This window comes from Tenrec ecaudatus, chromosome 3 (genome assembly GCF_050624435.1).
Source record: "Tenrec ecaudatus isolate mTenEca1 chromosome 3, mTenEca1.hap1, whole genome shotgun sequence".
Classification (NCBI taxonomy): domain Eukaryota; kingdom Metazoa; phylum Chordata; class Mammalia; order Afrosoricida; family Tenrecidae; genus Tenrec; species Tenrec ecaudatus.
The window spans coordinates 20,399,509-20,411,787 of NC_134532.1; positions in this window are offsets into that span (position 1 = coordinate 20,399,509).

Genomic DNA, 12,279 nt, shown 5'->3' on the forward strand with positions numbered 1-12,279 from the left:
CATGCTCTTGGATTGGGAGACTTAATATAGTTAAGATGTCAGTACTGCCAAAGGCACTATATAAGTTTAATGCTATCCCGATACAATTACCATCATCTTTCTTCAAAGAAATGGAAAAACTGATTACCAACTTCATATGGAGAGGCAAAAAGCCCAGAATTAGCAGAGAACTCCTCAAGAAGAAGGACACCGTGGGAGGGCTTGCTTTACCTGACTTTGGCACATACTATACAGCCACAGTTCTCAAAACTGCATGGTATTGGTACAATGACAGATACTCAGACCAATGGAAAAGAACTGAAAACCCACAAATAAAAGCATCAGCATACACACAGCTGATCTTTGTCAAGGGCCCCAAAAAGATCAAATGGGAAGCAGATGCCCTCTTTAACAAGTGGTGCTGGAAAAAATGGATATCAACATGCAGAAAAATGAAGCAAGACCCTTATCTCACTCCATGCACAAGAATAAACTCAAGGTGGATCACAGACCTTGAAGTTAAACCCCAAACTATTAGGGCCATCAATGAGGGAATTGGAACCAACTTGAGAACTTTGGCGCAGGGAATACACACGCTATCAGAAATAGGGAAGGACACAAACACAGAGGAGGCACAAATCGACAAATGGGATATACTGAAGATAAAACACTTGTGTACATCTAAAGAATTCACCAAGAGAGTAATAAGAGAGTCCACAGACTGGGAAAACATCTTTAGCAATGACACATCAGACAAAGGCCTTATTACTAAAATCTACAGTACTCTGCTAGCTTCCAAAAAGAAAAAAACCAATAGCCCACTTGAAAGGTGGGCAAAGGACTTAAACAGAAGTTTCACAGGGGCAGAAATCCGAATGGCCAACAAACATATGAGAAAATGTTCCCGATCTTTAGCCATAAGAGAAATGCAAATTAAAACAACAATGAGCTACCACCTGACACCCTCAAAGGTAGCACAATTCAAAAAATCAGAAAGCAACAAGTGTTGGAGGGGCTGTGGGGAGACAGGAACTCTCATCCACTGCTGGTGGGACTGTAAGTACGTACAGCCACTATGGAAATCAATCTGGCGATACCTAAAACAGATGGAAATAGAGTTACCATATGACCCAGCAATCCCCCTACTGGGTATATACCCAGAAGAGGCAAGAAACAAACCAAGACCAGACATCTGTGTTCCAATGTTCATTGCGGCACAGTTCACAATTGCAAGGAGTTGGAAGCAACCCAAATTTCCATCAACTGACGATTGGATTAAAAAACTGTGGTATATACATACAATGGAATACTACGCATCACTAAAAAGCAGTGATGAACGTATGAGGCACATAGCGGCATGGGAAGAACTGGAGGAAATCATGCTAAGCGAAGTAAGTCAGGCACAAAAGGACAAGTACAATATGAGTCCGCTGAGGTAAGAATTAAAAAAAAAATTTAAAACAAGCAAAAGTGGCAGAGGGAAAAAAGCTACTGTATACAAACATTTTAGGGGTGAAGACGGTGTAGTATGGAAGAGACCAGACCAAAACCAGGGATGTACATGGAAGACAATGGTGGAGGAGGTGGGGAAAGGAAAACAAAAGGATGAATACAAGGAAGAAAAGGGTAGTGGGGTCATGGGGCATTATTCCACCCAAGGGGAGGGTATTATTTATATCTCCACAGGGAAAGTGGGACCAGACTTCAACCCAGTGTCGCAAGGTGTGAATGCAATATCCCGGCGTGGAGGACGGAACCGGTGGAGAGGTCTGGGAGGCTTGCCCCAGCACCATAAATTAAGTGGATTCCTGCCCCTCCCCCAAAAAGAATTTGTTCCAAAGGACGACGTTGACTCTGCAGCTCTGGGAGTTCGACATATTTGATCAGAGCACACGGGAGCAGATGAAGGGGCAGGAGGAGAGAGTGGAGCACAGCCTGGCCCACCAGGCCGTGATGATGATGTTCCTGAGTAGAGCAGCCAGTAAACAGAGAGAACAACATGGCTGGCCACACTATGAGACATGATGCCCCTCAGTGACTAAGGGCGATACAGGGGACAGCACTGGAGACACAGTGTGGGAATTGCACCTGACCTGATCCCACCACACCGAGGCAAATCACTGGGGGAGTGCAGCAGAACAGCAAGGGAATGGAGTGGCAAGGTCCCCAGGGAATGCTGAAATTGGACTTTGGGGCCAGGGCGTGGTGCCCCAAAAGACTGGACTGGAAAACGCTCCTAAGGGCCAGCAAACGATCTCTGAACTAACTACAAGCTTTTCTCTTGTGAACTGTTTTGTTCTGTTCTTTGTCAGTAGTTTGTTTTTGTGGTTTTGTTGTCTGGTTGTATACTGTTGCTTTGTTTTCCTCTGTCTAGTTTTCGTGCATGTTAGTGACTCCACAGGTCTGTCTGAATAGGACAGGCTGGATGAACTATCTGGAGGAAAAACAACGGGACCGACAGTTCTGGGGGGACTTGGGGTGGGGGGTTAGGGGGGGTGTAAGGAAGTGGTGTTAACAAACCCAGGGACAAGGGAAAAACATGGGACCCCAAATGGTAGAGAAGGGGGAGTGGCAGGCCTGGTGGGAAATGATCAAGGGTAAGTTTGCTTAGAGAAGAGGTATACTCTAGCCCAGGTGGCAATGAATCATGGTAGTAGGGCAGGAGGAAAGTCAAGGGAGATGGAGGAAAGAGCTAGGAGTCAAAGGGCATTCATGGAGGTCTAGACAAAGACATGTACATGCTAATATATATAGGAGGATGGGGAAATAGATCTATGTGTCTATATTTATAGGTCAAGTATTAAGGTGGCGGAAGGACCTTGGGCCTCTACTCAAACACTCCCTCAATGCATGAATACCTTCTTTTATTAAATTGGAACTCTATGATGCTCACTCTCCCGACACAACGGTTGGAGCCAAAGTGGGTGAACAAGTAAATGTGGTGAAGAAAGCTGATGGTGCCGGCTATCAAAAGAGATAGTGACTGGGGTCTTAAAGACTTGAAGATAAACAAGCGGCCATCTAGCTCAGAAGCAACAAAGTCCACATGGAAGAACACACCAGCCTGTGTGATTGAGTGGTCCCAAAGGGATCAGTTACCAGGCATCAAAGAACAAAAAATCATATCATTGACTGCACACCTCCATGATAGGATCGCTGAAGACAAATGGGTGCATAAGCAAATGTGGTGCAGAGAGCTGATGGTGCCCGGCTTTCAAAAGAGATAGTGTCTGGGGTCTTAAAGGCTTGAAGGTGAACAAGCGGCCATCTAGCTCAGAAGCAAAAAAGCCCACATGGAAGAAGCACACCGGCCAGTGCGATCACGAGGTGCCAAGGGACCAGGTATAAGGCATCATGCAAAAAAAAAAAAAAGATATAAGTGTGTGTATGTATGTGTATATATGTGTATATATATCATACTAAATGAAGGGGGAAGTGCAGAGTGGAGACCCCAGGCCCAAGTGTCGACCAATGGAGATCCCCTCATAGAGGGGTTTAGGAGAGGAGATGGATTAATTAGGGTGTGAGGTAGTATCGATGAAGAACACAGCTTTCCCCCAGATCCTGGATGCTTCTTCCCCCCAACTACCATGATCCGAATTCTGGCTTGCAGGGCTGGATAGGTCAGAGGCTGTACACTGATGCATATGAGGATTGGAGGAACAGGGAATCCAGGGTGGATGATACCTCCAGGACCAAGGGTGTGAGGGACGATGCTGGGAGAGTGGAGGGTGAGTGGGTTGGAAAGGGGGAACTGATTACAAGGATCCACATGTGACCTCTTCCCTGGGAGAGGGACAGCAGAGAAGGGGGGAAGGGAGACTCCGGATAGGGCAAGATATGACAAAATAACGATGTATAAATTACCAAGGGCATATGAGGTAGGGGGGAATGAGGGGGGAGGGGGGAAAAAAGAGGACCTGATGCAAGGGGCTTAAGAGGAGAGCAAATGCCTTGAGAATGATTGGGGCAGGGAATGTATGGATGTGCTTTATACAATTGATGTATGTATATGTATGGATTGTGGTAAGAGTTGTATGAGTCCCTAATAAAATGTAAAAGATGTAAAGAGAAAAAAATGATTAGGGCAAAGACTGTATGGATGTGCTTTATACAATTGATGTATGTATATGCATGAACTGTGAAAAGAATTGTATGAGCCCCAATAAACTGTTTAAAAAAATAAATAAATAAATAGAAAGTGAGAAAAAAAAAAGAAATATGAACGACATCTTGAATGACAGCTCAGAGCAGGTTCTCCGGGCATCTTGCAAGGAAGATTAGCGACCTCTTACTAGGAACACCCTAGTACGTCTACTCCCACCATCTTGCATGGAACATCAAAGGCATCTTTAAAGGAAGATCTGGCCAGGTCTTCTCCCTGCATCTTGATAGATATATCAGCATTTTTGCAAAGCAGATCACAGCAGGTCTTCTATCAGCATGTTGCAGGGTAGGTCAGTGGAGTTTTCAAGGAAGGGCACATTAGATTGATCCCATCTCACAAGGAAGATCCTATCATCTGTGGGTTAGGGAGTGGTGCTGCGAACATTTTCCAAAAAGGGTACTGTGTGAAGTAGCTCTGCAGGTCATCTCATGCAGCAGCTGCTTCTAGGTGTGTAGTATCAGCATGTTGTGCCTACCATCAGATTTAGCTATGTATATATTTTTCGACACCTGAATTTCTTTGTCGGCCTGTCGGTTAGGCCCTTCCTAGTCATCAGTCGTCTGTCTTACTCAGGATTGCATCATACAATAACACACACACACACACACACACACAACACAAAAGTTAACATTTGAGATTGCACAGCAAGATAATCGGCCAATTTCTTTAAATAACATTTTTCAATATAACAATCTGATTTTATTAAATCTGATTTTAAGATGTAGACTTAAAGAAAATCCTGAAACATGTGCGAAATGGAACCGGACCCAGAATTATTGCAGCTTACGAGGAGGTGAATTTGTTAGACAATGTGTAGCCTGAGTTGTTTGACAGCCTGCACAGCTTGGAGGAGCAGCACCAATTTGATAAACACATGTAAATTGGCATATCAGAAAGTACCACAGTGTTTGCGTGACCTAGACCACTGGTCGACTGACTTCCAAGTTGTTTGGTAAATCCTAGTTACACAAGGACTCTTGTGTGATGTGCAATCACACGGAAACACTCACACACCCATTCACACATACACACACACACACACGAGTCAACATTTGCGTGGACCCAACAAGAGCATCAGCCAGTATCTTTAAAAAACATTATTCTGTATATAAACCGGATATTAAAATGAATAATTAAAAAAATCATGAAACATTTGAGTAATGAAATTAGCACCCATACTATTCCTCAGTAAGAAGAGGTGAAGTTTTTAACCAGAGAGGATCCAGAGCTGCTTGACAGATGCAGACCTCCTTATGAGCAGGGTGAGTGTGACAAACATACGTAAAGAAGCACATGAGAAGTTACCACTGTGTCTGCCTGGCCTAGAACACTGGTTGATAGACTGTCTAGGTGTTTGCTAAAACCCATGCTACGCAAACAAACGTATATGATGTGCAAGCACACACATACACACACAAATTCAAGACCCCCAAACATGTCTCTCTAAGGGCGTAGCATTCTGCATATGCCCTGGTCTTGATGTGCAATTATAAATATAAATAAAAGCCCTATTTTTGCCCACAAACCTTTTGAAGCAAACATAAGAAGAGAAAAAGGAGAAGTGAACCCTATGCATAACTACCCAAAATTTTCCAGAGAGGAGGAGGGAGAATAATTTCACTTACTTGTGAATCTCCTGATGCCTGAACTGGGCTCAGACCCATTGAAGGCGGAGACGCAGGGGCACATGGGAATATCTCCCTCAGGTTGCCCTCAGCATCTTGCAAGGATGACCAGTAGCACATCCAAGGAAGATCAGAGCAGGTTTCTATATTGCCAAGCAGATCGGTGATGTCTTGCAAGGTTGATTAGCGCAGGTCTTCTATCAGCATCCTCTGTGGAGAATCTGCAATATCTTGCTAGGAAGCTTAGATCAGGTCTCCTCACAGCATCTTGCAAGGAATATCTGCCACATCTTGGCTAAGAAGACCAGAGAAGCTCTCCTATCAGCATCTTGCAAGGAATAGCTGCCACAGCTTGGCCAAGAAGACCAGAGAAGCTCTCCTCTCAGCATCTTGCAAGGAAGATCCTCAGCATTTAGCAAGGAAGACCAGAGCAGGTCTTCTATATTGCAAACACGATCATCCACACGTGCAAGGAAGATCAGAGCACGTGTTCCGTCACCATCTTGCAAGGCACATCAGAAGCAGGCTGCAAGAAGATAGGGACAGGTCCCATCTCAGCACGATTTAAGGAAGACGAGCGATATTTTGCATGGAATATAAGGCCAGGTCATCTGTCAGCATCTTCCAAGGAAGATCGACGACATCTTGCAAGGCAAGGTCAGAGCAGGTCTTTGTTTCAGCATCTTGCAAGGAAGAGCAGCAAAATCTTGCCAGAAAGATCGGAGCGGGTATTCCTCAGCACCTCTAAAGGAAAACCAGGGATTACTTGCAAGGAGGCTAAAGCAGGTCTTGTATCAGCATCTTGCAAGGGGGGTCAGCAATATCTTGCATGGCAGATCAGAAGACCAGGCACATCTTACAAGGAAGATCTGAGCAAGTATTGTATCAGGCTCTGAGTAAGAAGATCCGCAAAATCTGGCATGGCAGATCACACCAGGTCTTCCATCAGCATCCTACAAGGCCGATGGAAGCCTCTTGAAAGGAAGATCAGACCAGGTCTTCTCTCAGCACCCTTTAAGGGTGACAGGGATATCTTGCAGTTCTTCTCTGGCACCTTGCAGGAAAGGGCTGGAGCAACTTGCAAGGAACATCATGGCTGGTCGTCTACCGGCATCTTCCAAGGCAGATCGGGAAGATCAGAGTAGGCCTTCTTTCAGCACCGTTAAGAAATATGAACGACATCTTGAAAGACAGCTCATAGCAGCTTCTCCCGGCATCTTGCAAGGAAGATTAGCAACCTCTTACTAGGAACACCCTAGTACGTCTACTCCCACCATCTTGCATGGAACATCAAAGCATCTTTAAAGGAAGATCTGGCCAGGTCTTCTCCCTGCATCTTGATAGATATATCAGCATTTTTGCAAAGCAGATCAGAGCAGGTCTTCTATCAGCATGTTGCAGGGAAGGTCAGTGGAGTTTTCAAGGAAGGGCACATCAGATTTATCCCATCTCACAAGGAAGATCCTATCATCTGTGGGTTAGGGAGTGGTGCTGCGAACATTTTCCAGAAAGGGTACTGTGTGAAGTAGTTCTGCAGGTCATCTCATGCAGCAGCTGCTTCTAGGTGTGTAGTGTCAGCATGTTGTGCTTACCATCAGATTTAGCTATGTATATATTTTTCGACACCTGAATTTCTTTGTCGGCCTGTCGGTTAGGCCCTTCCTAGTCATCAGTCGTCTGTATAGCTCAGGATTGCATCATACAATAAAACACACACACACACACACAAAACACAAAAGTTAACATTTGAGCTTGCACGCAAGATAATCGGCCAATTTCTTTAAATAACATTCCTCAATATAACAATCTGATTTTTTAAAATCTGATTTTAAGATGTAGACTTAAAGAAAATCCTGAAGTATGTGCGAAATGAAACCGGAGCCAAAATTATTGCAGCGTAGGAGTAGGTGAATTTGTTAGCCAATGTGTAGCCTGAGTTGTTTGAAAGCCTGACAGATCCGAGGAGCAGCACCAATTTGATAAACACATGTAAATTGGCATATCAGAAAGTACCACAGTGTTTGCGTGACCTAGACCACTGGTCAACTGACTTCCAAGTTGTTTGGTAAATCCTAGTTACACAAGGACCCTTGTGTGATGTGCAATCACACGGAAACACTCACACACCCATTCACACATACACACACACACACACACACACACGAGTCAACATTTGCCTGGACCCAAGAAGAGCATCAGCCAGTATCTTTAAAAAACATTATTCTGTATATAAACCGGATATTAAAATGAATAATTAAAAAAATCATGAAACATTTGAGCAATAAAATTAGCACCCATACTATTCCTCAGTAAGAAGAGGTGAAGTTTTTAACCAGAGAGGACCCAGCGCTGCTCGACAGCATGCAGACCTCCTTATGAGCAGGGTGAGTATGACAAACATACGTAAAGAAGCACATGAGAAGTGACCACTGTGTTTGCCTGACCTAGACCACTCATTAACAGACTGTCGAGGTGTTTGCAAAAACCCATGCTACGCAAACAACCGTATATGATGTGCAAGCACACACAAACACACACACACACACACAAATTCAGGACCCACAAACATGTCTCTATACGGGCGTAGCATTCTGCATATGCCTTGGTCTTGATGTGCAATTATAAATAATAATAAAAGTCCTATTTTTCCCACAAACCTTTTGAAGCAAACATAAGAAGAGAAAAATGAGAAGTGAACCCTATGCATAACTACCCAAAATTTTCCAGAGAGGAGGAGGGAGAATAATTTCACTCACCTGTGAGCATCCAGATGTCTGAACTAGGCTCAGACCCATTGAAGGCGGAGACACAGGGGCACATGGGAACATCTCCCTCAGGTTGCCCTCAGCATCTTGCAAGGATGACCAGTAGTCACATCCAAGGGAGATCAGAGCAGGTCTTCTATCTTGCCAAGCAGATCGGTGTTGTCTTGCAAGGTTGATTAGCGCAGGTCTTCTATCAGCATCCTCTGTGGAGAATCTGCAATATCTTGTTAGGACGCTTAGATCAGGTCTCCTCACAGCATCTTGCAAGGAATAGCTGCCACAGCTTGGCCAAGAAGACCAGAGAAGCTCTCCTATCAAAATCTTGCAAGGAAGATCCTCAGCATTTAGCAAGGAAGACCAGAGCAGGTCTTCTATATTGCAAACACGATCATCCACACGTGCAAGGAAGATCAGAGCACGTCTTCCGTCGCCATCTTGCAAGGCAGATCGGAAGCAGGTTGCAAGAAGATCGGGACAGGTCTCATCTCAGCACGATATAAGGAAGATGAGGGATATTTTGCATGGAATATCAGGCCAGGTCATCTGTCAGCATCTTCCAAGGAAGATCGGTGACATCTTGCAAGGCAGGTCAGAGGCGGTTTTCGGTCAGCATCTTGCAAGGAAAATCAGCAAAATCTTGCCAGAAAGATCGGAGCGGGTCTTCCCTCAGCACCTCTAAAGGAAGACCAGGGATTACTTGCAAGGAGGCTAAAGCAGGTCTTGTGTCAGCAACTTGCAAGGAAGGTCAGCAATATCTTGCATGGCAGATCAGAAGACCAGGCACATCTTGCAAGGAAGATCTGAGCAAGTATTGTATCAGCCTCTGGGTAAGGAGATCCGCAAAATCTGGCATGGCAGATCACACCAGGTCTTCCATCAGCATCCTGCAAGGCTGATGGAAGCATCTTGAAAGGAAGATCAGACTGGTCTTATCTCAGCACCCGTTAAGGGTAACAGGGTTATGTTGCAGTTCTTCTCTGGCACCTTGCAGGGAAGGGCTGGAGCAACTTGCGAGGAACATCATGGCTGGTCGTCTACAGGCACCTTGCAAGGCAGATCAGGGAAGATCAGAGTAGGTCTTCTTTCAGCACCGTTAAGAAATATGAACGACATCTTGAAAGACAGCTCAGAGCAGCTTCTCGCGGCATCTTGCAAGGAAGATTAGCGACCTCTTACTAGGAACACCCTAGTATGTCTACTCTCACCATCTTGCATGGCACATCGAAAACATCTTTCAAGGAAGATGTGGCCAAGTCTTCTCCCAGGACCTTGATAGATTTATCAGCAATTTTGCAAAGCAGATCAGAGCAGGTCTTCTATCAGCATGTTGCAAGGAAAGTCAGTGGAGTTTTCGAGGAAGGGCACATCACATTGATCCCATCTCACAAGGAAGATCCTATCATCTGTGGGTTAGGGAGTGGTGCTGCGAATATTTTCCAGAAAGGGTACTGTGTGAAGTAGCTCTGCAGGTCATCTCATGCAGCAGCTGCTTCTAGGTGTGTAGTATCAGCATGTTGTGCTTACCATCAAATTTAGCTATGTATATATTTTTCGACACCTGAATTTCTTTGTCGGCCTGTCTGTTAAGCCCTTCCTAGTCATCAGTCGTCTGTATAGCTCAGGATTGCATCATACAATAACACACACACACACACACACACACACACACACACACACACAAAACACAAAAGTTAACATTTGAGCTTTCACGCAAGATAATCGGCCAATTTCTTTAAAACACATTCTTCAATATAAAAACTGAATTTTTTAAATCTGATTTTAAAATGTAGATTTAAAGGAAATCCTGACACATGTGAGAAATGAAACCAGACCCAGAATTATTGCAGCTCACGAGGAGGTGAATTTGTTAGCCAATGTGTAGCCTGAGTTGTTTGACAGCCTGCACAGCTCTGAGGAGCAGCACCAATTTGATAAACTCATGTAAATTGGCATATCAGAAAGTACCACAGTGTTTGCGTGACCTAGACCACTGATCGACTGACTTCCATTTTGTTTGGTAAATCCTAGTTACACAAGGACTCTTGTGTGAAGTTCAATCACACGGAAACACTCACAAACACACACACACACATACACCCACACACACACTAACAAGTCAACATTTGCGTGCACCCAATAAGAGCATCAGCCAGTGTCCTTAAAATACATTATTCTGTATATAAACCGGATATTAAAATGAATAATTAAAAAAATCATGAAACATTTGAGCAATGAAATTAACACCCATACTATTCCTCAGTAAGAAGAGGTGAAGTTTTTAACCAGATAGGAGCCTGAGCTGCTCGACAGCATGCAGACCTCCTTATGAGCAGGGTGAGTGTGACAAACGTATGTAAACAAGCACATGAGAAGTTACCACTGTGTCTGCCTCGCCTAGAACACTGGTTGACAGACTGTCGACGCGTTTGCTAAAACCCTTGCTACGCAAACAACCATATATGATGTGCAAGCACACAAACACACACACACATTCAGGACCCCCCAAACATGTCTTTCTAAGGGCGTAGCATTCTGCATATGCCTTGGTCTTGATGTGCAATTATGAAATATAGATAAAAGTCCTAATTTTCCCCAGAAATCCTTTGAAGCAAACATAAGAAGAGAAAAAGGAGAAGTGAACCCTATGCATACCTACCAAAAATTTTCCAGAGAGGAGGATGGAGAATAATTTCACTCACCTGTGAGCCTCCAGATGCCTGAACTAAGGCTCAGACCCATTGAAGGCGGAGACACATGGGCACATGGGACCATCTCCCTCAGGTTGCCCTCAGCATCTTGCAAGGATGACCAGTAGTCACATCCAAGGGAGATCAGAGCAGGTTTCTATATTGCCAAGCAGATCGGTGATGTCTTGCAAGGTTGATTAGCGCAGGTCTTCTATCATCATCCTCTGTGGAGAATCTGCAATATCGTGCTAGGAAGTTTAGATCAGGTCTCCTCATAGCATCTTGCAAGGAATAGCTGCCACAGCTTGGCCAAGAAGACCAGAGAAGCTCTCCTATTAGAATCTTGCAAGGAAGATCCTCAGCACTTAGCAAGGAAGACCAGAGCAGGTCTTCTATATTGCAAACACAATCATCCACACGTGCAAGGAAGATCAGAGCACGTCTTTCGTCGCCATCTTGCAAGGCAGATCAGAAGCAGGTTGCAAGAAGATCGGGACGGGTCTCATCTCAGCATGATATAAGAAAGACGAGCGATATTTTGCATGGAATATCAGGCCAGGTCATCTGTCAGCATCTTCCAAGGAAGATCGGTGACATCTTGCAAGGCAGGTCAGCGCCGGTCTTCGGTCAGCATCTTGCAAGGAAAATCAGCAAAATCTTGCCAGAAAGATCGGAGCGGGTCTTCCCTCAGCACCTCTAAAGGAAGACCAGGGATTACTTGCAAGGAGGCTAACGCAGGTCTTGTGTCAACAACTTGCAAGGAAGGTCAGCAATATCTTGCATGGCAGATCAGAAGACCAGGCACATCTTGCAAGGAAGATCTGAGCAAGTATTGTATCAGCCTCTGGGTAAGGAGATCTGCTACATCTGGCATGGCAGATCACACCAGGTCTTCCATCAGCATCCTGCGAGGCTGATGGAAGCATCTTGAAAGGCAGATCACACCTGGTCTTCTCTCAGCACCCGTTAAGGGTAACAGGGTTACCTTGCAGTCCTTCTCTGGCACCTTGCAGGGAAGGGCTGGAGCAACTTGCGAGGAACATCATGGCTGGTCG